General features: G+C 45.5%; 1 protein-coding gene and 1 pseudogene across 5 annotated transcripts in view; one reads left to right on the forward strand and one right to left on the reverse strand.

The window, feature by feature from the left end:
* LOC126202545 (tight junction protein ZO-1) overlaps positions 1 to 27,109 on the forward strand; it is a 731,102-nt gene that overhangs the window by 341,526 nt on the left and 362,467 nt on the right. The window lies entirely within an intron of this gene.
* LOC126209821 (5S ribosomal RNA) lies at positions 2,722 to 2,839 on the reverse strand (annotated as a pseudogene).

The raw sequence follows: 27,109 nt of genomic DNA on the forward strand, positions 1-27,109 counted from the left end.
GCTGACTGGCGCCAGCTTACACCAGCACACAAATCAAGTTTGCTTTACGTACACGCTCTTGACGGTCGTGAGCGTTATGTATCTTTGTGATATGACGTGGTGAGTTGCTGGTAGTCAAGAATGCCTTTAAGGCGACAGAAACGCTATTATCGAAAGCTTACTGTGTTTCAATGACGTCGTGTAATGGGGCTAGGAGAAGCTGGATGTTCTTTCTGCGATACAGCAGAGAGACTTGGCAGGAATGTCGCCACTGTACATGATTGGTGGCAGGAGATGTGCCCGAGCGGCTCTAGGCACTTCAGTCTGGAACCACGCGACCACTACACTCGCAGCTTCGAATCCTGCCTCGGGCATGGATGTGTGTGATGTCCTTAGGTTAGTTAGGTTCAAGTAGTTCCAAGTTCTAGGGGACCGATGACCTCAGATGTTAAGTCCCATAGTACTCAGAGCCATTTGAACCATCTGGTGGCAGGAGTGATCTCACGAAAGTGCGGTCGGAAGAAGACCGGGCTCCAGACAGCCGTACTGCATCTGCTGCAGCAGTTTCAGCAGGATTGGCATCACAGTGACACAATGAAGGGTTACAAGTCGGTTGCTTTAAGAACAGCTGCGAGCCAGACGGCCTGTAGCATGCATTCCATTGACCCCAAACGATCACCATTTACGACTTCGGTGAAGCAAGAGCTCTTTGGAGGGCAGGTTGGAGGTCTGTCGTGTTTTCTGATGAAAGCTAGTTCTGCCTCAGTCCAGTGATGTCCGTGTGCTCATTAGAAGTAGGCCATTTTGAGGGCCTGCGACCAGCGTGTCTACATGCTAAACACACTGGACTTATACCTGGAGTTGGCGTCTGGGGTGTGATTGCATATGTCAGCAAGATCACTCTAGTGGCTATCTCACACACCCTCACTGCAAATTTAACGTCAGTCTAGTCATTCGAACAGCATTCGAGGGGGTGTTTTCCAACAGGATAACGCCTATCCCACCGCCATGTACTCCTGTCGCAATTCGACATGCTCTACCGGGTGTCGACATGTTGTCTTGTCATGCTCGATCACAAGATGTGTCTCCAGTCGAGCACATATGGGACATCATCGGATGACAACTCCAGCCTCATCCACAAACAGCATTAACCGCCTCTCTATTGACCGACCGACGGCAACAGGTATGGAACTCCATCCCAGAAACTGACGTCTGGCACGTATATAACATAATGCATTCACGTTTGCATGCTTTCATTTAACATTCTGGCGGTTGCACCGGTTATTAATGTACCAGCACTTCATATTTGCAGTGACTTATCTCACACTTACATTAACCATTGATCTTGCAATGTTAATCACTTAAATATGTTACCTAGACAAATATATTTCCGAAATTTCATTATTCTACATTAATTAGTTTTGTTGCTACGATTTTTTCCGTCAGTGTATTGTAAGAAACAAACTTAATAAGAGAATCATTATTTGTGGAGGCTTCAGTCTAGATGTTCTGTCACATTTTACCGTCGAGAGCAGCCAGTCGTATCTATGTCCAAGTTCGTATGAGAGCTCTGATTCAGAGGACAAGCTGTGCTCTAGAACTGAAACTGTGTTACGACAAGTGTTGTAAAATCTATCATTCTGTTATTAAAAGCGAATCACGCACAATGTCGTGAAGAATAAAACGTAACAAGACTGAGGCAAAACTATATGTAATATTTTCAAACAAGAGACAATCCAAAATTGACAATCCAAATGAAACTGAGTCCCTAGGAAACAACTGTGCGACAAACGGTGAAACATTTAAGCCGTTGTCCGTCACTCGCGGGCCTCACTTCCACACAGTGGCAGCAATAGTTGCACCCAGCAATAAAAAAAAAAAAAAAATAAAAAAAAAAACCACATACGGATGCATTGGTGCATTATATCAACTTGTGGAGACATTGCTTGCACCGCCCATAGACATTTCGTTGAAATACTCAACTCGTAAGGAGATTATAAAATTCGTCGCCTCACTAAGAAGTAGTATATCTTTTCGCTGTAAAGTTGTATCTTGTGCTGGATTGATAGGATTACCTTTAAAACTGTCCTTGACTGAGGGCTCATATCCTGGCAGACGTAAATATTCTGCACTAACACCACCAATAAAACTGGACACAAGCAAACCACCTATAATTACATACCTATTTGACCCTTTCCAGTGTTTTGAAAAGTTTTAGAGAAAGTGACCTCCAGATCTATAATGACTCACTGAAGTGAGCAAAACTTGGTATCCGCCTGTGTTTTTCGCCTTCTTAAAGATTTCTCCCGAGGGAAATCGATACAAGACCTTGCAAGCCAAGTCATGATAGAGCTAATAAAGCATTAATTGCGTCCTTCTAACATGGCGGGGTCTTACCTTCATATCGAACTTTGTGACAGGCCACAAACGAACGTCAGAGTGCGGGAACGTAATACTGAGCGGGTCAGTACTGCTTCCAAGATTATTCTCAATGTACATAAAAGTGATCTGTCGATGAGGAAACTAAACTAAACTCCGTCCGAACAGGTCTTGGAAGGCCCAACGGTACCGGCCAGACGCCGTGTCATCCTCAGCCCATAGGCGTCACTGGATGCGGAAATGGAGGGGAATGTGGTCAGCACACCGCTCTCCCGGCCGTACGTCAGTTTACGAGACCGGAGCCGCTACTTCTCGATCACATAGCTCCTCAGTTTGCCTCACAAGGGCTGAGTGCACCCCGCTTGCCAACAGCGCTCGGCAGACCGGATGGTCACCCATCCTAGTGCTGGCCCAGCCCGACAGCGCTTAACTTCGGTGATCTGACGGGAACCGGTGTTACCACTGCGGCAAAGCCGTTGGCGTCGATGACTGAAGGGAGATTAAAAAACTTTAATGTTCGCTGCTGACCCAAGCGTACCAATGGAGGGCCCGTACTCAACCCTAGCAGACAGAGATCTGATTATAGATGAACGGAGCGGGCGTTTCGCGGGAAACAGTTTAACTCTTAACGTCACGAATTATATACAATATTATGCGATATCAAACAAGCTAAGAAGATCTTCTAGCACCAGCATTGGACCTTACTGGTCAAACAGTATGTCAAACATGCTGTGTACATGTCCTCGGTGTCCAGTTGTGAAACAAAATAAAATGGAGACACCATATGGATAAATTAATCAGGAAGCTCAGTTCACCATTTTGTGCCTTAAGAATTATGTCTCATTGTTGTGAGCTAAAGAGAAGAGCGTTGGCTTATTTTGCATGTTTTCAATGCTTGTTACCTGATGAAATTGTCTTCTTGGGCAGTACTCCTAAAGCAAATATTGAATTTCTGCAACAGAAGTGGGAAATAAGAATTTTGCCGAGGACTCTTTTAGAATATTGGAATTCTTATACTCAGTTTCCAACACGTTTACGCCTCGATGATATTTGCTGATGACACTAGAAAGCTGAACAAATGACACCCCTACACAGCTACAGTGTGGTCGAAGAACGTCGTCGTGGGACTGGCGCAAGTTTTGTAATGAATATTTATTTCCAGATAACTAGTTTCCGCCAAGCGGTACTCTTCGAGTTTGCTGATCCCGTAACGCCCTTCTTTTTTTTAAAAAAAAAAATGATTTTCAGCCAAACTGTGACCTACGTAGTCGCAATGCTGGGTAGAAAAGTAATTTTCGTTTAGTTTTTGCGTCCGTGCGTGCTCTGGTGCCAAGGTGTTGAACAAGCTTCCTTCCAACGTAAAACAGGAAATTTTGAATTCTAACCAGTTCTGAAACGTACCGTATGAGCCACTCTTTCCGCAAATTATCTTAATACCTGTGATGAAGGATAAAAAATGTTTTTTCAACAGCAGAGCTGAGCACTGCCAGTTGTGGGTAACAATTTTCTGGTGACAAGTAAATATATTGCCTGTAATGGGAAACGAACTGGAAGTATTTAATATAACTGCAGAGCAGGCTTCTTTCAGATTTTTGGTTAAGTTCAGGCTCGATTGCTAACTCTATGTCCGTATTTTTCACAAATGCTGATGTACGAGTCCTCTGTACGTGTCATATCGTTAGTTGTTAAAAACACACTAATGCTGCAGATGTGTCCCTTTGCTCTTTAGCATCCGCTATAAACAGATTCTAGAAATTCGAGGAGGTCAGAATAGGAACACGCGAATGATCCTTTCAGACTGCAGTGGAGTGTGCGCCGAAACTTGCTGCCAACCGCGTGTCCGGCTTGGAGTCCGACGCGGAAAGCTGACTTTGGCGGGCGGTGCCGAAGCACTCGAGTCATTCAGCAGTCTGGAAAGTAGAAGATACGGAATACTGGCGAAACTGACGCAGGGTCTGTGACAGAGTAGCTCAGCCGGTAAGAGCGGTGGCTGCAACAGGCGACCTCCCGCTTTCGGTTTGCGTTGCGGCACCCAGTTTTAATCTGCCGCGTCTGCCATCCGGACCTGAAGCAACTCCAGGTCGAGGCGGGTTTCAGTCATTTTTCCTGTCTTAAGTGGCCGCCGCTTTGTGTACTGAACTTTGCATCTTACGTAAGGTGTAAGAAAAAGGTATGCTCAAACTTTCAGGAAGCATTCCTCACATTTTACTTCCATGTTAGAGCTCACATTCTACAATTATACATAGTCACATTAGTCATAGGAAACACAGCTCTTTTGAATCACACCTAAGAAACGGAATGCAAATAGCTGTTCTTGAATAATTCAAACAATGTTGAAGGAGAGAAAAATGCAGTGACAATGGCGCAATTACGAAAGGAATCTCGTAAGGTTCAATTTTGAGGCCACTCGTATTTCTTATTACGGGCTGTCTGTCAAGAATCCTCACTAAATTGTCCAATCAAGTGACTAATAAAGATTTTCTGTCAACGTTCGGGTCGGCTTTACTGGTGACATGTTCTAGCACCCAGGCTCAACGGCACACCTTACCGGGCCTTCTTAGGGAACACTCCACCTGTTCTGCTGCCTAGAACACGCGCCTTTACGAGTGCGGCGAAACATGTACATCCTGCACAATAGAACTGCTCCTTTAATGACGGTAGGCTTCTGAACGAAGATTCCGTGACCGACGGACACGTAGAGGTGGACCAGTTAGTTGGGCTCCGAATTGTCCAGATCTATGTCCACTAGACTTTTATTTGTGCGGGTATTTGAAAACTTCAATAGTGGCGGAGGGAATAAAATGTAATGTATAATGGAAACTGATTAAATAACTAGAAAAAGAGATTTTGCAAGAATAATTGGAAAAAACTGGAAGGTACACATATCCTGAATGAACTTTAACTGGCACTAATATCAACACACACTCAATATTCAATACATATATTCAGCATTTAAATGTACGTACTTCTTTTTCTTGTTACCGCCATTGTGCATAAAGCCTGGTACGACAATACTGGTTCCGGATAGCCCCTATTCTGCTCACGCAAATTGTTTATCCTCGTGTGCTTCCATCCTCTTGATGCAGGACTCTCGGCGCGTCGCGGAATGATGAGCAGACGGGCGTGGTCGTCGTGAATGTACGCATAAACTTTGCTATCTCGATAACTTTCTGTAACACCTTTTAATGTAGAATTTGAATACACATTTTTTAACGATATTAACTCAGCGGAACTCGTCATACGTCCACCCGCTACCACTTATAGAGACAAAGAGATGAGTATAAAGAAATTGAAACATTGCAGAGCATATATCTCTACTTGTTTTGTTGGTGACGCAATAGTATCGCTGGTACAAAATCACTTATTATTTACAAAGAAAAGAACGAGGGAGAAAAGAAAGTAATAATAATAATAATAATAATAATAATAATAATATGATATATCAGATCATCTTCTCCAAATAAAAACAAAATTCCAACTCAACAGAATGCTAAAAAGGCCACCCAAAAGTACCAAACCAGATCCGGAATATCTGCAACTGAACAAAGAAAAAATCATCATGCAAATTAATCAGGAAAAATCAACAGACTGGAAGAAACTAACAGAGAAAATTCAGGAAGCCCTCGAATTAGGACAACCCCCTCGCAACAGGAAACATCGCTGGTGGAATGCAACCTGTGATGAGGCAGTTGACAACCGAATAACTGCATGGAAAAAATTTAGCAGTCACAAAACTGAAGAAAACTGGGAGAACTTTCTTAAAACCCAAAAACAGACCTCAAAAATAATTAGAAAAGAAAAACGGGGATATGACAACAACAGACACTCTGAAATCCAGCAGGATTTCATCAAAAATAATACAAGAAATTTTTATAAGACTTTCAGAGAAAACTTACAGGGATACCAAGTGCCTAGTTTGTGCTTCAAGAAACCCGATGGCTCTTTGGAAACCAACACGAAAAATAACTGCAAAATCTTAGCCCAATATTTCAGTTCCCTCCTCAACTGCGAACCACCCCAAGAAAAACTTGTCTTCTCTTCTCCAGTATTCACACACCCAGACTCACATGCCCCGGATCTTGAAGAAATTATGTAGATAGTCAAGCAGTTGAAAAATAACAAAGCACCAGGAGAAGATGGGATCATTGCTGAGTTCTGGAAACTAAACGATCCAATACTTCTGCAGAAATTACACCGTATAATATCAGGCATATGGATAACGGAGCAGATACCAGAGGACTGGAAATGCGCTCTAATTCACCCGCTACACAAAAAGGGCGACAAGACAGACATGAACAATTACAGAGGAATTTCCTTGCTCCCAGTCGCTTACAAAATCCTTTCCAAAGCGCTTTTAAACAGGATAGAATCCCAAGCAGATACACTATTTGGTGAATACCAGGCCGGATTCAGAAAAGGACGGTCATGTGCGGAACAGATCTGGTGCTTAAAGACAATATTACAAATGAGGAAATGCAGAAACACAGTAGTTACATTCATCGACTTCAGGAAAGCATATGATTCAGTGGACCGTGGAACCCTGTTTAAAATCATGGAAGAATTTGGGATCGACCGAAAGACACGAAAAATCACAGAACAGACACTTACAGGAACAACGGCCAAAGTGAAATTAATGGGCGAAGTATCAGAATTCTTCGAAATCAAATCTGGAGTCCGACAGAGGGACGGACTATCCCCAATCCTTTTCAATATTGTTCTAGAAAAGATAATCAGGGAATGGGAACCTCACGTAAAGGGTATCCAAATCGGTATCAAGAAAGAGAACCGAATTAAAGTCAAGTGCCTTGCTTTCGCTGACAATATTGCAATTATCACCAATAACAGAACAGAAGCGATTCACGCAGTGGAAAAACTACATGAAATTTCACAAAAAACCGGACTACAGATATCTTATGAAAAAACCCAATATATGGAAAGGCAGCCAGAAAATAAATCCCCTTTAATAACAAAATATGGTAAAATTGCACAAGTGTTCCATTTTAAATACCTCGGTGAAACTATACAGTCCTCAGGATTAAACCGAATTGCCAATGAAGAAAGAATCACCAAGCTCCAGAAAGCCTACAAGCTAACATGGACGCATTACAACAAGAAGTGCATTTCGACAGACGCAAAATTAAGGCACTATACAACAGTGATTCTTCCAGAAGCAATCTATGCAGCTGAAACAATGGTGATTGATGGTGATTCTAAAATTAAGGAAATAGAAAAGCAGGAAAGAAAAATTCTCAGGAAGATTTACGGTCCAATCAACAAAAATGGCAGTTGGATGAAGAGACCACAAAACGAGCTCTATAGAAAGATCAACATAGTAACAGATGAAATCAGAAAGCGCCGAGCCAAATTTTATACACACATCCACAGGATGGAAGAGTCCAGAACAGCAAAGAAATTATTCAATATTATAACAAGGAGTAAATGTGGCACGGAATGGCTGAAAGAAGTCCAGAGGGATCTACAGCAGATCAACATAAAAAATCTCGAAGATCGCACCGAGTGCCGGCATAAAATCACAAGTGTGAAGTTTGGGGAAAGAACATCGCGTCAGCCTGGTAAAAAATGGACAGAGGAACGGAAGAAGGAGCATTCTGAGAGGATGAGGAGGTTTTGGGAAGCAAAGAAGAAAAGCATCCGAAGATGAAATTATGAATTCAAGTTCAATCGCTCTCCTAAAGGGGAACAATCGTTATAATAATAATAATATGATATATTACAAACTGTTGTGTAAAGTGTTTCATATTGTGCTGATATACCCTTTTCGTGTGTGTTTCGCACGATTAACGTGTTGAAGAGTCGTAGAACCTGAGCTCTAACATGGAAGTAAAGCGTTTCTGTTTGATATCGCATATTGGTACCAGCCTACCGGCGTGTTTAAGTTGACAATGGAAGTGCAAATTTCTGTCAGCCACCGGCAGGGGTCGTGTAGCATTCTGTGTACGGAGTGGGACACGCAGGGCTGTGTGTCACCGGTATTGAAAACACTGCCGCTTCACTGTCAAACGGCGCTGTCGCTCTACAACAACCACAAGAATGTTACTCAATCATTTCCTTAAAATTGTAGGCGAAGGACAGCACAGCAACGACAGAAAAACAAAAATGGTGTGTTTTTCTTCTTTTTCAAAATGTTATACTATACACCTATTCGCAATGTGCATTCCAGCAGCTGGTGGCCCCTTATTTTCATTCCTTTTTAATCGCAAAATGCAGTACTCAAATACAGGGTGTTACAAAAAGGTACGGCCAAACTTTCAGGAAACATTCCTCACGCACAAAGAAAGAAAATATATTATGTGGACATGTGTCCGGAAACGCTTACTTTCCATGTTAGAGCTCATTTTATTACTTCTCTTCAAATCACATTAATCATGGAATGGAAACACACAGCAACAGAACGTACCAGCTTGACTTCAAACACTTTGTTACAGGCAATATTCGTAATGTCCTCCGTTAGCGAGGATACATGCATCGACCCTCCGTCGCATGGAATCCCTGATGCGCTGATGCAGCCCTGGAGGATGGTGTATTGTATCCACAATACGAGTACGAAGAGTCTCTACATTTGGTACCGGGGTTGCGTAGACAAGAGCTTTCAAATGCCCCCATAAATGAAAGTCAAGAGGGTTGAGGTCAGGAGAACGTGGAGGCCATGGAATTGGTCCGCCTCTACCAATCCATCGGTCACCGAATCTGTTGTTGAGAAGCGTACGAACACCTGGACTGAAATGTGCAGGAGCTCCATCGTGCATGAACCACATGTTGTATCGTACTTGTAAAGGCACATGTTCTAGCAGCACAGGTAGAGTATCCCGTATGAAATCATGGCGGTGAATCGAGGAAGTGCAGTACATACTGACGAAACTAAAATGAGCTCTAACATGGAAAGTAAGCGTTTCTGGACACATGTCCACATAACATCTTTTCTTTATTTGTGTGTGAGGAATGTTTCCTGAAAGTTTGGCCGTACCTTTTTGTTCAAATATGGTTCAAATGGCTCTGAGCACTATGGGACTCAACATCTTAGGTCATAAGTCCCCTAGAACTTAGAACTACTGAAACCTAACTAACCTAAGGACATCACACACACCCATGCCCGAGGCAGGATTCGAACCTGCGACCGTAGCAGTCCCGCGGTTCCGGACTGCAGCGCCAGAACCGCTAGACCACCGCGGTCGGCGTACCTTTTTGTAACACCCTGTATACGTAGTTTGTAAACAGTAACTGCCATTAACATTTTCTGTTTGCGATACGTGTAGCATTACCCAGGAATAAGCTGTGTTACCCCAGCAGCTGACAGAGTGCTCCTAACCTTGTAACTTGTTTCGCCACACGAGCGGACTGTTCAGACAGCAGTGCAGGAGCCGGCCTTCCCACGCGGCTTCCGACTTGGCAGTGCGGCGCGTAACCGTCAGCGCTCGGCCGTCGTCGGTCGTATCGTAGCACGGAGGCAGGACCACAGCTGAAAGAGGCTGCAGTTCCGGAGAACCGGCGGTGCGTACGGCGGTACGGGTGGCCACGCCGTGCCACTGTCGATACAAGTATCCCTTACGTCGTTGTCAAACCGTGGCCCGCGTTTCTAAATCGTATTTCATAATACCAGTCTAGCAACAGCCGAATACAATAACGTCGACTAACATTATGAGCCTGTTTAGGTTGTACTTTTCCTGCTCAGCGACAAACAACTTACAGAGACACTAATATTTTACGACGTGCTTAATTTTAAGTGACGTCGATGAAATTGTCCGCGACCTACATAAAGCTCGGCGGGGGTGGGTGGGTGGGTGGGGGGAGGAGGGCTGCAGCTAGTATACTGGGAGCCACTAACGTCCGGGTTTATGTAGGTTCTCAACTGATAAGAGGATCGGTACGTCTGCGGCCCGAGCTGCATCCCCGCAGCGTTCTTCACTAACAAAATGTGATAACTGCCTTACAAAGTGGATCACTGTGTCCGGATACGCCGCTATCCAGGCGAAGAGCAGCCACGGTCGCCGGCAGTATTATACCATACACGAAATATATCCGCAGTTACGAATATGCAGAGTGGTCGGGAGTATAATGAAGCGAGGGCCGGGACTCGAACCCCGCTTCCCCGCTTATCTCGAGTGCTCGCCTTACCGTCTGCCTATCTGAGAACGACTCACGGCCAGAGCCAGACCTCCACGTGTCGTCAACCGCGCACGAATGTCCGGAACAACGTCGCGTCGTAGTTCGGAATTCCCCTGGGCTCCGGTGGAGCTACGGTAGCGGCCGAGGGCACCGTTACTTGGCACGGCCCGCATCGCTTCGCGCTCGACGTCGCCCCTGATGGCGACGGCGTCTTCCACCTGGACGACTCCCTGTGTTGGGGGGCCAGAATCCTGCTTCAGTGGTTACAGGGGCACTCAACTCGAGTCACGTTGATGCGTTGGCCAGTTGATTCGACTCATCAGAACACAGTGCAACATATCTGGGTTGCTATGGGGCGCCATTTGCACACCGAAAACCACCCTCCCCAAATTTACTGGCATTAACGTCACCTCGCGTAGACACCTGGTACTACACACTTCCGCAAACCTACCGAGGCTTCTCGGAATCCGTGCCGTCAACAACCATTGTTGTGTTACATTCCAGAAGTGTGCAAATAAGCTACTAATCAGATGGCCATAACGTTTTCATTCATTACTCTATGTTCCGGGTGGCAGAACACGCCACGTTCCTTCACTGCCGCCGTTCACCCGCTGGTGCTACTTCAACACACCACACGACAAAACCTCTGCTAGCAGTTTTCAGAGATCTCTAGAGGAAACCTGGTTAACAATAAAAGCGCGTGTCGAACGTGAAAGCACGCTCCTGTAGCTTGTCGGTTACGGTCGGAATGCTCGGGAGGAGCAGCGAGTTGACTTAGAGTGCCAATCTGGCACTGACCGAGGCAGTCACCTTGGCGTAGTACTTGTTCGCTTCCGACAAACATTTGACGTAGTACCGGACGAATGCGCATTAACAAAATTTAGGTAATACGGTGTGTCAAGCGAAATTTGTGAGTAGACTATGGGTTGCTCGGTAGGGACGATGCATCACTATCTGATAGAGAGTCCTTGATAGATGTTGAGACGACTTGGAGTGTGCCCCAGGGCAATGTGTTGGGTCCTTTGCTGTTCGTCGTGTATATTAATGACTTTCGAGGTAATATTAACAGTAACTTGAGGTTTTCCGGAAGTGCCGATGCCATTTGTAACGAAGTAGTATCTGAAAAAGCTACAAAAAGTCGAGAGAGATACGACAGTTGTGCAGAAATTGTCAACTTGCTTTAAATGTTCAAAATTTTTACTTCACAGAACACCGAAACGCAGCCTTATGTTGATGTAGCACAGGACGATCACACTGTCTCAGCTGTGGGTAAAGCTGGCGGCAGACCTCGGCTCGCCGCTAGGATGTCGGAAAGATGCAGTCAGCGAGCGTAAGAGACTGGTTACGCAACACTTGGGCCACCCGTCTTAGAATATCGTTCGAGTGTGTGGGTCTCCTTGCAAACAGGCTTGACAAGGCGTTTCGAACGTATACAGACAAGGGCAGCGAGAAAGGTTACTGCTTTGTCTGACACGCGGGAGAGATAGAGAGCTGCTGGGCAAACTGAACCGGCCGACTGACGATGTAGACGCGGACGGATGTCTGCTTACCAGCTTCCAGTTCTTAAGGCGAGTATTCGTGGGAGTCGGCTTCTTATATTGCCGCGCGGAGTGGCTGCGCGGTTTGAGGTGCCATGTTAGGTACTGCGCGGCCCCTCCCGCCGGAGGTTCGAGTCCTCCCTCGGGAATGGGTGTGTGTGTGTTGTTCTTACTATAAGATAGATTTAAGTAGTGTGTAACTCTAGGGACTGATGACCTCAGCAGTATGGTCCCTTAGGAATTCACGCACATTCGAACATTTTCAGGCTTCTGTTACTAGTATCAACCGTTGTCTGCTGTCCTTCTTCTCATCAGAAACTGCAGTATACTTCCAGGATTCACTTTAGTATATAAAACATTTCCCACGAACTACATACATACGTTGGTCGAGATGTACCACGAATGTAGGTATAGACAATTTGCAATTTTTATGAGCACGTAAGATCCGATATATTTGCACGTGGATTCATAATCACAACGATTGCAAAGATATTTCCGATTCAGAAGATATCGCCAACGTTTCAGTGCCAGAGTCAAACTCTCTTTGGGAGCGAGGCATTTACACAAGTTTATCCATATTATAGTGCAACGACTAAAATTAAGAATTTACTTAATGTCGCATTGTCGGCTACATAGGCTGGTGGGAATGGAGCACCTCTTCCTTCGACACATTGCTGTTATCTTCAGTGAAGGTAGCACCTCTTCACTACGTAGTGAATACAGCTGCAGCTACGTCCCATACTCACTGTCTGGCAATAAAAGTGCAGGTCCCAGAAGGAGAAGCGGAATGAAACTTCACGGGTGTGTGACATTATTTCAGTGATTTTAAAATCGAATCAATTTTAGACAGAATTGGCACACAACTCGTGTAACTCGTCCCACACGTATTCTGTCGGGAGCGGATCTGGCGATCTCCCAGGCGACGGGGGTACCTCGACATCAGGCAGACAGTTCGTAGAGACACGTCGCGTCTTGACGAGCATTGTCCTTTTTTTTTTAAAAAAAATGGCACCGCGTGAGACGTAATACACGAGGACGCGAGATGTCCGTGGCGTATGGTTGCGCGCTCAGAGTGCCTTCGATCACTGCCGGCCGCGACCTGAGTGGACTTCCAGAGCGCGCGACCGCCGGCTGTAGCACCGTGGTGGCTGCCCTGGCCAGGTCGGCGGCCCATTCGCTGGCGGTGGCCGCCCTGGGCAGCGCGCGACTCAACACTGTGCGACACGGGGACTGGGTGTTTGTGTTGTCCTCATCATTCATCATCACCCGTCACAGTGGCTACGATTGGATTGTGCAAAAAATTGGACAGTGTAAAAATTAGGACCTTATACGGGCGCTGATGACCGCGCAGTTGAGCGCCCCACAAACCAAATATCGCCAACGGTGCGACGCCATTCGTCAGCATTCCGTGCTTCCGAGTCGTGACACCACTCCGAATGAAACCGCCTGTGTTGTCGTGTGAACGGCAGACTGCACACGAGACGGTAATTCCCTGGGCTGCCGGTGTGGAATGGCACACAATGCACCAGGCAGCTAAGTTTTACTACCAATTTTTTATATCAAAGTATCTCTGTTGTTAGCAAATGAATTTATACTGGCTTTTGCATCATTCTATTTCTGACATAATTCGCACTACAGCCAAACATTTCATTATTACGTAATTGTCCAAAAGTTGGAAAAATTATGTTTCGATAACCTAATAATGTTCTTCATTTTCAGTTCATCTCGCATCGTACAAAGGGATAGGATGGATACTACTTGGATAACGACTTAGGAAAATTATTAATGTGACAATATGCACGAAAACAATATTATTCAAGCAATAAATTTTCAACTATGCGGGACAGCCAATTACACTTCAGTAGTAGGACAAACTTCTTTGTGGCACATTTTGTTAGTGTGGATTGCCTGCATCAGGGGCATGTATGCACTCAGTCACAAACCAATTGTTCTCATTTGATTGACAGGTACTTAATCTGTTGTTCTCCATTGATTGACAGGTACTTAACCTATTGTTCTGCTAAAAGGATCCTTCCTTTTGATTGACAGACACATAACCTCCTGTTCCCCTGCCCCCTCCCCCTCCCCCTCCACCCCCTCCCCGCTCCCTGTTACAGGTACACTTTCAGTTCTGAACTATTGGAATAGACCCCTATCACTCTTATCAACTTGATTAACTACTTAATTAAATTGATCGATTAATCAACCCTTCCCCTCTGGTAAACCCCCCTCCCCTTCCACCCTCCCTCTCGGAAATCGATGGGAAAAAGACTCAGTTGATTGGTCATTTGGAGGGAAATTGACTGCTATGTATGCATAATTCTTTTAGAGGATTCAAAGCAGTGTATGGAATATATGGAAATTGGTGGAGAGGAAGGACTTTATAACAGTAAATTCAATGGTGTATTGTTTATTTATGACGAATTCAGTTTGTGGGTTTGGATTTCTGTCACTCATCATTCTGTCCTATTTGGTAACAAGCAATTACATGTGGCAAACATGTTGCGTAACCTAATGTTCGGCAGTGTACTCTGGTTGTCTTAAGCTAATGTTTGGGAATTTATCAGCACTTAACCTAATGTTCTGTTAAGTGGTTTTCCATGTCACCTCTATTTTCTTATACTATTGTACCGCCATTAATACCAAATTAAATAATTAGTTATGTCCTCCCACCATTTTCTGGTACACCTTTCGAATTTCACATGTTTCTGAACGCTATTTCTGGTGCATTCTTCTTTGTCATCCACCCCCTTAATCTATTGTACAGCATTTTACATTAAAATTATGCAAATTAACCTATTGTTCTGCATTTAACCTGCTGTTCTGCTTCATGTCACCCACTCACGCACACCCTCCCCTTAACTATTGTACCTCTAACACCACGTTGATATAACAAATTTATGCAAATTAATTAAATCGGTATTCTTCACATGTATGGAGTTGTTTTTTTAATTCTCAGCATCCTATTGGTCTGTGAAATCGATGGTATATAATTTAAACAAAAGATCACTAATAAAAAACTCATCCGGCCACTTGACGCCCGACGCCAACACTGCCAGCTTGGCACACGTCCCCAGGAGTTGGGATGCGTCGGCGGCCCCCGCAAAGTGACGACGCGGTCGTCAGCTGCTGCCAAGCGACGCGTTGCTGTCAGTTCGAGTCCTGCAAGGATGAGGCAGCAGCATCTCTTTCATACTTGACACCTGAGAAATTCCTGTCGAAATACGTGTTCACCTAGACACCGTTGCTGGCACGACGAGGCATACCTGCCGTGCGGATTCAGCGCCGAGAGAGATGTTCCAATGGTTCCCAGAACAGCGCAGGGTGCATTGTTCCTAGCGATCCTAACGGGACAGCTCGTTCGTCACTGAATTTACCCGTCAAACTGCTGCTGCCGGTGTGGGAGCACCGTCAGCCATTGTTTTCTGTAGACGAGACTTTCAGCAGCAAAATTATTTTACGCATACAGATAAACATCGCACAAGTTGTCTACAGATCATCAAATACATACAAGACTCACAAGAATATTGGGAGCCAGGAAGATATTTACCAGTGTAACTACAATTAAAGATTACGATTGCTGCTGCAGTCCGACACCGGCTGATGTACAGGTAATGTCTGCTCTTGACGGCTGTGCTTCTGGAATGATTCTCAGTATCTATAGCACAAATACTTTTCCACGTAAAAATCTCTCTCATACTTTCGCGGTTATCGATGTGCTGAATCTGTACATCCCTCACGATAGGACGCACACTCATCTGTCTGATCATGCCACACCATAAGCCACAGTAACTTTACACTGAAACATATACGAATTTCAGACAAACAGTGCAGTTATCTTTTATATCTGTCAGCGCCCGAAAAAAATATGGTACACCTACACTCACACTGGCTATATGTCTCGATTCTCCTCATTCATAGGAAATTATCTGATAAATTCTTTGAATCAGCGCTACTGGAAGGTGCTTCATCCTGCCAAGATTCTCTCAAACAAGTGCTATGAAGGACAGGCGTCCGGCACTATGTATAATAATGAATACCGCACCCACGCATGTAATGCTTGGAAAGACATTACTGACGCTCGTCGATGTACCATAATCAACATCACTATCGATAGAACGACAAGGTAAATGCGAGGGTACGGTTAGGGGTGCCGATGAGGGGACATATTGTTACAGCCGTATTGCCCGCCCTGTTGAACACTTGCATTGCTATATTGTGCAGCCATTTACGAAATGAATCTATCACACTTACGTTCGGATATACTACTCAGTGCGTTGAGAAAATTTGGTAGATTAGCGAATAAGACAAGCAAATATTCTAGTACCAAATCTTTATTAAATTTTGCATTTACATTTACGTACTGAAAACAACTGTTTCCTTATTTTTGTTAGATGTGGTTTTAATAATGTCCAATTTAATTTTTAACTTATAACTTAAATCTACATCTGAATCATTTATTTCTCTCTCCAGCCAGTAATTTGACGAATACAGGGAAAGTATTTTTTCGAACTCCAGTATATCTAATTTTTTTCCTCTAAACTACCTCTTTTATGGCATTGACAATTAGTTCTGTTCCTTCTGGCAGTTTTTCTAGACGAGAACATTCGGGGACTTCAATTTTTCCTCTTATTTCCTGTATGACACTGTTGTTATGACACTCCACATCCTCCTGGCTGTAAGCTGCAAGTTCTTCTGCTGCACATTCTTGCGGTATTTCGGTATGGAACTTTGTTTACAACTCTTGCAAACGAATTGCTATTAAAGGTTGTTATTCCGTTGGTTTTAAGCTCTGCAAACGGTTGTTCTGTTGCTAAGTGTTTGACATGGAGCCCACTGCACTTCGATATAATGTATGCATCCTTTTTAAGCAGCTCTAAGGAGGAATGGAGTTTGATAAACAGATTTTTCGTGTGTCTTTTAACATAGTAAACATCCTCCAGTCCGTCGTTTTCGGCCAGTACTCCAACATATGGCGACTTAGCACTGCTCTTTACGGTAAAGCCCTATTATCTTGTATTCCCTAATCGTAGCTAGATTTCTCCATATTCTGTGTTTAAAGCCATACGTAAACCTAGCCTGTACATCCGCTCTAGCCTCTTCCTTTTCCATTTGCAAAAAAATGGTTCAAATGGCTCTGAGCACTATGCGATCTAACTTCTGAGGTCATCAGTCGCCTAGAACTTAGGACTACTTAAACCTAACTAACATAAGGACATCACACACATCCATGCCCGAAGCAGGATTCGAACCTGCAACCGTAGCAGTCGCGCGCTTCCGGACTGAAGCGCTTAGAACCGCACGGCCATTCCGGTCGGCTTTCCATTTGCAGCTTATATTCTTCCTTTATAGGAGTTGTCTTATCTGTATACTCTAATTTTCTTTTCTTTACTTCGATGTCTTCCATTTCCAGTTTTCTTTTCCGTGCACATAACACTTTAACTGTAGTTAAAGGTGTAATTTCTTTAATGGGAAATTATTTAAGTCTGTGTGATACATTTGTTCTTTTTCTTAGGACTTGTGGAATAACGTTGCCCGTGTCAACCAGTCCCAATTCTGCAATATCTATATCGGACAGTATTGTGGGTCGCCGAGACCGAAAAAATCTCGACAAGAGCGCTCAAATATGAACGTTACGTTCTCTGCGTTTAACGATTGTTTACTGCGAAGTGTACCATTAGTTCTTGCCTGAGATCGAACGATCAATAATGTCTACTGCCGCTTGACTGAAGGAATCCGGAAAGAAACACCGGCTTTGTGGCGAAACAAATGATGGAATTTGCAGCACAGAAATGCACGAGTTGACTGTTCGTTGACCGTTCGTGAAATTTTGGCCCAAAGCGGTACTACAGGGTGTCGAGAAATTAAGTATCTATTTTCTACAAATACATACTTAACGAGTGGGTTGTATTTGTTAATTCATTACTGGCGCAAGTAACATATTTTGTGTCTACTTTGCTACCTGACATTGTGCAGTAATCGCATGCCATCAATGAAACACGTGTTTCATTGTTTGTAGTGTGAGTGTGCAAAACGTTTACCGTAGGACAGAAGATCACGATTGTGACGTGGAGGCTACGGAGGTCGTTGTACGATGACATTCGGGTGAGGTTTCAGCGCAAATTCCATCGCGAAGTTCCCACCGATTCTTTTTTTTAAAAAAAAAAAAACGCTCATTGATAAAGAAGTTGAGGTGCACTTGGCCGCTAGCAAGAGAGCCCGGACGAGGTCGTCCGTCAACCTACAACGGAAGGCTGAACATCCAATGAAAGGTGCGGCGTCTGTCAGTGGAACTGAACATTCCGCGCACGACGGTACACGAGGTGTTGCGGTGCACTTGGAGGAAGAAGTGACACTTAGATCTCTTAAGGGTTTCTGCTGGCAACAAATTTTAAGGAGGCAATGTAAGGTTTATATCAATTTAGCTCAAACACGTAGCTAGTGATTGAATCACGACACAGACACTTGGACAATTTCGGCAGCAAATAAATAGCGAGAATTTGTACTCACAGTAACCAACTAATCAACAGCCTTGCCATTGAATAAGTAGTAGGCCATCTGGAACGAATTAGCAACACCCAGCAACTAGGGGAGTTAATACCAACAGTCTTTAAATGTCTCGCTCCCCATTTAATAAACAAATTTACAGTAATTAAATGAATAACAAATCAAACACACTACGCTCTACTCAAACTTTTCAGTGGAAGCCAAGACAAAATGAAGATTCCATTAACTGACTAGCACTGAAGTCACACTAAAGCTCATCTCTGTGTTCCCAGACACACGTGGGGCAAACTTATACAAGGCAAGATTTTGAAGGGAGCACATCAGTAAAACCGGTAGTGGAGCTAACTCGTGCCACTGAAAATTAAGGTACTAGACCGGGGCACAAGGTGGTATACAATGAGGTTGCCTTAGTGCTATACTGCGCTCCAAAATATTGATTCAAATGGCCAATTCAAAATTAAGTACCCATAAACCAGCATTAATTAACGAGGAGTGACACCAGGTCGGTCGAATGGATGACAACACTTAATTGAAGAGACGAATGCCGGAGGCGGCAGTAACATCAAACACCTTCTCTGAGTTTTAACCAGGAGTCACTTCCCGCTATACAAGTAAACATTTAACCAAGCACAGGGAAGGAACCCTGAAGTGTTGGCAGAAGAGGCAACACCGTGGCGCGAGGTGTGGAACAGTTAAGGGAATTAATAGTAGCAAATAAAGTACGTAGTTGATGTAATACTTAACTTTAATCCATAAGTGGTGTACATCGGTCTGACGGTACAGGCATCACAAGTTAACTATCTATTGAAAATGGCGCCTTGCTAGGTCGTAGCAAATGACGTAGCTGAAGGCTATGCTAACTATCGTCTCGGCAAATGAGAGCGTATTGGTCAGTGTAGCTTCGCTAGCAAAGTCGGCTGTACAACTGGGGCGAGAGCTAGTAAGTCTCTCGAGATCTGCCGTGTGGTGGCGCTCGGTCTGCAATCACTGACAGTGGCGACACGCGGGTCCGACGTATACTAATGGACCGCGGCCGATTTAAAGGCTACCACCTAGCAAGTGTGGTGTCTGGCGGTGACACCACATTCCTCCCCCGCAAATCGGCGTACGGTTGTGTTATAAGGCTTCCGCCCGCCGTGGGGAGGACCCCATGTTGACGTATACGACGAGGTGGGGAGCCTAACAACAGGCGAGGCTGTGCCACCCGCACCCGGCCCTTCGGTCCGAGGGGAGCTAGGAAACGCCTGAAAACCTAGTCCAGGGTGCACGCCAACATGCGGTGTATGCGCCCGTAGAGAGACAGGAGGGGCCGAAGGGTCGACCTCCATCGCGTCGGGGCAGCCGACGGGCGAAGACGACATCTGGTCCGGAGCGGGCAAGAGTTCCATAGCGGAGGACAGCTGGTCACGGGAAGCGATCGGCGGCGCGTGACCCAGGGAGGCGCTTGGAGGTTGGAGCGAAGCGTCCACTGCGGCCGTCGCCGGCGGGAGAACAGGCGGCGGCGGCGGCGCGTCGCCATGGGGCAAAATGGAAGGCAGCGTCGGTAACACCTGGGGATGAGGCGAGCCAGTAGATGGGTCCCCAGGGCGCTGACCTGACGGCACCGTCGCTGAAAGCAGACGGGGAGCGGCAGAACCCGTGCGACGACAGAGGCGCAGCTGATTGAGATGCCGACGCACCTCACCAGAGGCCCCCAAAACCAGATACATAGCGCGGCCAAGGCAGCGAAGAATGCGCCCTGCGAGCCAACGCCGTGAACCTCGATAGTTGCGATAGTATACAACGTCGCCTGGAGCAAAAACAGGTGGCTGCCGCTGCACAGGAACCTGATGCGGCGGATACAGCAAAGACATCAAGGTTCGATGAGGACGACCGTGGAGCAACTCAGCCGGCGAGCGACCATCTCAGGGCTGAGAGCGATACGAAGACAAGAAGAGCAACAACGCGTCCTCCCGAGAATGCGACTCTTTCAACTTCAACATCTGTGACTTGAAAGTCCTGACCAATCGTTCAGCGGCACCGTTTGACTGAGGCGAAAACGGCGCGGATGTCAGATGTTGAATACCATTGGCCTTGCAGAATGACTGAAATTCTGCGGACATGAATTGTGGGCCATTGTCGGAAACAATAGTCTGCGGAAGACCTTCAATGCAAAAGATAGCGGATAACGCTTGGATGGTGGCAGATGACGTCGTGGAAGACATCCGTACAACAAAAGGAAAATTACTGAAGGAATCGACCACAACCAACCATCGAGCATTCCAGAATGGACCAGCAAAAGCGATGTGCAAGCGTTGCCAAGGGGAAGTGGCTTTCGGCCATGCAAAGAATTTCCGCGGTGGTGCAGATTGTTGTTCGGCACACGCCATACAAGAAGAGCACATATTCGTAATCGCAGCATCGATTCCGAACCAAGTACAGTGCTGACGAGCAAGTTGTTTCGTTCGCACTATACCCCAATGACCTTGGTGGAGAAGCCGTAAGACAGAGCACTGTAACGAACGTGGGACCACGACCCTGGACTGATCATTATCAGAACGCAACAGCAAAACACCACGTCGAACAAAAAGTCTCTCCTTGTGAGCAAAAAATCGGCGAACCAACGGATCCTCGATCCGTGACTTTGACAACGGCCATTGCGTAGCAACAAAACGCAAAACGGTAGCAAGGACAGGGTCAGCAGCAGTGGCTGTAGCTACACAACGAAAATCAATCGGAAACGATTCGATCACGTCATTGGTTTCCGAATCAAGGAACATGCAAGCAAGTTCGGAGGAATCGAATGCTCTATCCTCAGCAACAGGTAAACGGGACAACGCATCAGCGTTTCCGTGCTTAGCAGTGGACCGATACAAGATATCGTAGCGGTACTGCGAGAGGAAAATAGACCAGCGAATGAATTTCCGCGCTGTACGTGGAGGTACAGGCTTGTTCGGATGAAAAAGCGATGTCAAAGGTTTGTGGTCTGTGATGATGGTAAAGTGACGACCATACAAGAAAGCATGAAACTTTGGAACACCAAATACGAGAGCCAAAGCTTCTTTCTCGATCTGTGAATAATTTCTTTGCGCAGACGAGAGCAATTTGGACGCAAAGGCACTAGGGCGATCATGCGATCCAACTTTGTGCGCAAGTACAGCACCGATCCCGAAATCCGATGCATCGACCATCAACAAAAGGGGTTTCTGGGGATCGAATGGCGTAAGGCAAGTATTTGAAAGCAACGCCGATTTCAACTGGCGAAATGCGCGTTCGCATTCCGTCGTCCAGACGAACGGAACACCTTTACGGCGTAAGCGATGAAGCGGAGCTGAAATGGAAGAGGAATGGGGAACATATTTATGATAATAGTTGATTTTTCCCAGCACACTCTGTAGCTGCTTCAAATTCTGCGGCGAAGGCAAGTCTTGTATGGCACGGAGGTGCTCTGGACTGGGATGTCCCAGATAGGGTAAGACACGAGCAAAAAACACACATTTGTCCTTCCGCAAGCGAAGACCATTTTGTCGCAAGACCTGAAATAATGTTCTGAGATTGGCTAAATGTTCTTCTTCTGTCTTTCTGGAGATCACAATATCGTCCAGATAGTTTGCTGCAGTAGGGACCGACGCACAAACAGTTTGCAGATATTGCTGAAACAATGCAGGGGCGTATGCACACCGGAATGGCAGTCTTTTAAATCTATACAAACCAAGATGCGTGTTAACCACCAAAACGCGCTGGGATTCTTCGTCCACCGGTATTTGCAAGTACTCATCTGCGAGGTCCAACTTCGAAAAATATTTACCCGGGCACAGTTTGTCAAAAAGATCTTCCGGGCGGGGTAAAGGATAAGTTGCAATCACTAGTTGTGGATTCACCGTTGCCTTGAAGTCCACACAAAGTCTCAATTTTCCGGAAGGTTTTAGCAAAATTACTAAGGGTGATGCCCAGAGAGAAGCCTGCACACGTTCAATCACACCTTGTGATTCCAAATCGTGTAATGTTCTTGCGACCTCATCATGCAATGCGTGGGGAACATTGCGCGCTCGGAAAAATTTTGGTTGCGCGTTTACTTTCAGTTCCAAATGTGCTTCATAGTTCTTTGCGCAACCAAGGCCGGGTGCAAAAATGTCAGCAAATTCTTCACATAGACGAGAAACACTGGCTGAAGGCACAGTCTGGTTCACTGATAGGACCTGATTGACTATAGACAAGTTAAACAACTGAAATAAATCTAAACCAAACAAGTTCACTGCAGAAGAAGAACGAAGAACGTAAAATGACACAAGTTTTGTTTGTCCCTTGTATGTTGCAAGAAGGCTGCACTGTCCTAACACAGGGATATTCTGACCGGAATAACTATTTAACTGAACATTTGCGGCACACAATGGAGGTGTGCCCAGTTGTTTGCATGTGTCGTTATTGATTAGTGAAACTGCAGCTCCGGTATTGAGCTGGAACGGTATGACCTTGCCATGAAAGTCCAAATCTACAAAACGTTTATTGTCCTGCTGACGACAAGAGCGACTGTCTCGTGCACCGTTAACTGACACTAGTACAGAATCACTTGCGACGTGACGGGATTTCCGTCGATGTCGACGCACACTATTTGTGGGACGAACACAGTCACTGTTAGAAGGAGTGGCACTGGGCGGAGTGGAATGAACTACATGAATGTCCATGGGCGAAGGTTCACGAGCCTGAGTATTATTGGTTTGATTCCGGTGCGAAGCAAAGGGCCTGGAACGGTTGTGAGTGTCCAATCTGAGCTTTTTCTGGCAAACACTCTGAACATGTCCTGTTTTATTACAGAAAAAAGCAAACAGCTTGGCGTGACGGGCAATTGTCACGCGAATGTCTAGTTGCGAACCGCGGGCATGACTTTAGCACTGCATTTGCTTGCTGGCGCGGCACACGTTTTGGAGAGCTTGGCGGCAGCTGTGCGGACGGGCGCGAGGGCTGTTTACTGTTCCGTGCAGCGCGCCCGGCGGGCCGGTTAATGTGACACACGGCTGGCGAAGTTTCAAATGATTCCCGAGCAAAGTCAAGTGTGTCTTGCCTATCCAATATGTCTATCACTTGTTGAAGGGAGGGATTGACTAGTTTCAAAATCTGTTCCCTTATACGAACATCAGAAACGTTCTGTGCAATTGCATCACGCACCATAGTATCTGAATAAAGGAGTCCACATTCACACTCAAAAGCACAATCGCTAGTAAGGCCTTGCAAGGTTGCAACCAACTCCCGATTAGTCTGACCGGCCGTACGTTTTGTACGAAAGAAGGTATACCTTTTTGCAACAACATTGACTGATTCTCTGAAATAGGCATCTAATGCCGACAAAATTTCTTCGTAGGACAGAACTGCTACGTCGCGTCGGGGAAATAAGTTCACTATCACACGGTACATGTTCACCCCGACGGATGCTAACAAAAAAGGCTGTCGCTCGTTACCTTGAATTCTGTAGGCGGCGAGATGGAATCCAAATTGGCGTGACCACTCCGTCCAGCTTTCCAGTGCCGCATCAAAAGGACGAAAAGGTGGTGCAACTGCGTGTTGTGGCTGCGGTAGCGGTGGAGCGGCGGCGGCCGCATCGTTTTGCATTGCACGTTGACCCTGGACGAGCTGTCCAAGGGCATCCAAGAACGCCTGCGTCTGCTGGTTCTGCAAGCGATAAAATTTGGACAGTACATCTGGAGATTGTGGCGAAGCCATGACACAAGTAATTTATGCAAGTATAAAGAAGAAGACTCTTTTAAGACTCGTCGCCAAATGAAGTGTTGGCAGAAGAGGCAACACCGTGGCGCGAGGTGTGGAACAGTTAAGGGAATTAATAGTAGCAAATAAAGTACGTAGTTGATGTAATACTTAACTTTAATCCATAAGTGGTGTACATCGGTCTGACTGTACAGGCATCACAAGTTAACTATCTATTGAAAATGGCGCCTTGCTAGGTCGTAGCAAATGACGTAGCTGAAGGCTATGCTAACTATCGTCTCGGCAAATGAGAGCGTATTGGTCAGTGTAGCTTCGCTAGCAAAGTCGGCTGTACAACTGGGGCGAGTGCTAGGAAGTCTCTCTAGACCTGCTGTGTGGTGGCGCTCGGTCTGCAATCACTGACAGTGGCGACACGCGGGTCCGACGTATACTAATGGACCGCGGCCGATTTAAAGGCTACCACCTAGCAAGTGTGGTGTCTGGCGGTGACACCACAAACCCCAAAGAGAAAATTCAAATAAAACCCCCAAAAGATTATAAAGGACAGGGAACCCCAACTATTAAATTAGCTCTCCCCAAAGGCAGTGTAAATGCTAAGGCCACACTTAAGAGGCCACAGAAATTGGTTACAAAAGGTCTTATACATTTCCTCCTGTTCTTTAAAAGAAACACAAGGCTGTTTAACTTCTGCTGGACGTCCGGTATGGCTCGTGTAGGATACACCAGGCAGCAACCCAAGCTAGGCGGTCGCAAGGCACGGCGAGCAAAATCAGGAGAGCAGACAGGCAGGCAGCCAACACATATCCTCCATCCTGAACCGGCAGACCGCGTACAACCAACTCCACATATACGTGGTTGCTTCCCACCTCGTACCTCGCGGCGTCTCAGCAGGTAGCCCGAGCAAACGTCGACTGACACTCGCCCCGCGAATGCGGAAAACAACAAGGCAAGCAAAGATAAGAAACATCGAAGGATCGATAATGGACAGCCAAGAGACTGGCGCGCCAGTAACGAGCGCCACGGATCAGCATGCTCTCAATTTTTTTGTTGCCACAGCTTATCCGGGATCGATTTCGGGATACAGTTTACTTTCAGCGAGACGGGGCGCCGTCTCTTTATGCCTCAGATGTTGGCACGTCCCGGAATTCCGAGTTCCCTGGGCGACGGGTTGCACGTGGAGGTCCCTCGCCGTGGGCAGTACGATCACCTGACGTCACACCGACGGACATATTTGTTTGGGGATTTATCGAAGGACGTGTGTTCAGCCGACGCAACACCTCACTGCGGCAGGTCAGGAACCACACTGCACGAGCTACTGCTGCTGCCAAATGCTTCAGAACGTGTTCCGCGCCACTGCTCAAAAATAGGAAGCGTCTCGTGATATCGGTGGTGAACGTGTTGAAAGTAATCACTAATAAACCGGTAGCGTAACAAATATTGGAAGTTCTATCACTATTTGTAGAAAATAGATTCTTTATTTGTGGATACGGCGTTTAGTGATGCCCCAGCTTCCGTATCGTTTCGCCCTAAAATGGAGACAGCTTTAAAGGGTCCGTCCTTTTACGGGCATAAATGTGATTTAAAAGGCAGCGCTGAGAGATCTAAATTCTATCCCGAAGACTGACTTGCACAAATATTTCAGCGGTTAGAAAAATCACCGGCATAAGTGTATCGGAGACTGTTTTGGAGGGGTTAACGTGGGTATAGAGTAGTAAGTGAAAACAAAAAAATTTGTGGAGACTGTGTGGAGACGGGTGCGGCGTTTGTAATCCCTGGCACAGTACTCGTTAAAGCCTGTGCTGTGGTAAGTGAGCGGGGTTCACCTTAAGAGAGAGGATTTTCCTATAGATATCGACCACGTGTACCCGTCAAGCAAGTTCGAAATGCAATTACACGTCAGGATGGACCAAAGCAATTTGATAATAATACGGTCGCCAGCCTAATTAGGCATTAACTGAGTTTCTTCCCTGTACAAGTTGGTAGATATTCATGCAAAACAACAAGTAGTAACACTGCATAATATAGTAGAATTTTAGAACCAGAAAATCTATTGAACTGATAGTTTCACGATCTGTACTGATATGGAAAAACCATGAATACATAACCCTACACTATAATGTATACTACAAAACTTTATACTGTCTATTAATCTGATTAAAATCGGGCATAGGTTACCCTAGAAATAGCACTTTCGTGCCACACACGAAATGTCAATTTTGTTAAAGATAAAACACTGATAAATTTTGACTTTTAACTTTTGCTGGTCAAACCAATTTAGAACAGAATTCAAATAAATGAAGGGGGGGGGGGGGAGACCCTGAAACTGTTATGATCGCTGTATTAAAAAAAAAATGATTACTGAATTTATTATGCGTTCAAGATTTCCAGTATATAAGTTACTACTCTTTTCATCTTATTTACTGGTCAATTAAATACGTTTACATCTGTCTCGAAATAATAAACATCATTACTATATCAATACTAAAGTTATCTTTCAACTTCTTAGACCTTCGTTATTCATTTACTGGTTCATTAACAAAACACTCGGATTGCACAACATTTGGAAAGGACCCTGTCTAGATTAGTTGTGAGGATAATTAAATGATGGGAAAGTTCTGGTAAAATTTAGGTTATTATTGCACAGTTCACTCTCTGATACATACGAATACAGTACTAAAAGTTTCAACCTGCTAATATCGATGCGGCGGTTGGCGGGCGGCGAGATGGCGAGGCGCAGAGCACACATACAACCACAGCTATGGTTCTTGACGTATCGGTACTTTATTTCTTCTTAGCGTCGCAATACTTTTCCATTTAGTGCCTATGGAATTTTGCCATGATGTGTGGGCGTTGGAGCGGCATACTCGAGGCTCAGTGAAGCT

Source organism: Schistocerca nitens, chromosome 1 (assembly GCF_023898315.1).
Source record: "Schistocerca nitens isolate TAMUIC-IGC-003100 chromosome 1, iqSchNite1.1, whole genome shotgun sequence".
Taxonomy (NCBI): Eukaryota; Metazoa; Arthropoda; class Insecta; order Orthoptera; family Acrididae; genus Schistocerca; species Schistocerca nitens.